This window comes from Nematolebias whitei, chromosome 10 (genome assembly GCF_014905685.2).
Source record: "Nematolebias whitei isolate Nwh7 chromosome 10, NemWhi1, whole genome shotgun sequence".
Lineage (NCBI taxonomy): Eukaryota > Metazoa > Chordata > Actinopteri > Cyprinodontiformes > Rivulidae > Nematolebias > Nematolebias whitei.
Window position 1 is genome coordinate 31,450,579 of NC_056507.1, and position 959 is coordinate 31,451,537.

Below are 959 nucleotides of genomic sequence, written 5' to 3' on the forward strand. Positions count from 1 at the left end.
AGATAGATAGATAGATATAGATATAGATATAGATAGATAGATAGATATAGAAATAAGTATTTGATCACCCTGCATCTTTGCACGTTCTCCCACTTAGAAATCATGGAGGGTTCTGAAATGTTCATCTTAGGTGCATGTCCACTGTGAGAGACATAATCTAAAAAAATAAAAAAAATAAAAATAAATAAACCACCCAGAAATCAATGTATGATTCTTTAAATAATTTATTTGTGTATTACTGCTGCAAATAAGTATTTGAACACCTGTGAAAATCAATGTTAACATTTGGTACAGTAGCCTTTGTTTGCAGTTACAGAGGTCAAACATTTCCTGTAGTTTTTCATCAGGTTTACTGCAGCAGAGATTTTGTTCCATTCCTCCACACACATCTTTTCTAGATCAGCCAGGTTTCTGGGCTGTCACTGAGAAACAAGGAGTTTGAGCTCCCTCCAAACATTTTCTACAGGGTTTGGTTCTGGAGTGGCCTAGCCAGTCTCCAGAACCTTGATATGCTTCTTACAGAGCCACTCCTTGGTTCTCCTGGCTGTGTGCTTCGGGTCATTGTCATGTTGGAAGACCCAGCACGACCCATCTTCAATGCTCTAACTGATGGTGAGGGGTGGACAGGTGTCTTTATGCAGCTAACAACCTCAAACAGGTGCTTCTATTTTAGAATAATAAGTGGAGTGGAGGTGGAGTTTTTAGAGGCGGACTAACAGGTTTTTAAAGACCAGAATTGTTGCTGATTGGCAGGTGTTCAAATATTTATTTGCAGCAGTAACACACAAATAAATTGTTTAAAAAAATCATACATTGTGATTTCTGAATTATTTTTTTTTAGATTATTCTCTCACAGTGGACATTCACCTAAGATAAACATTTCAGACCCCTCCATGATTTCTAAGTGGGAGAACTTGCAAAGTCACAGGGTGTTCAAATACTTATTTTCCTCACTGTAT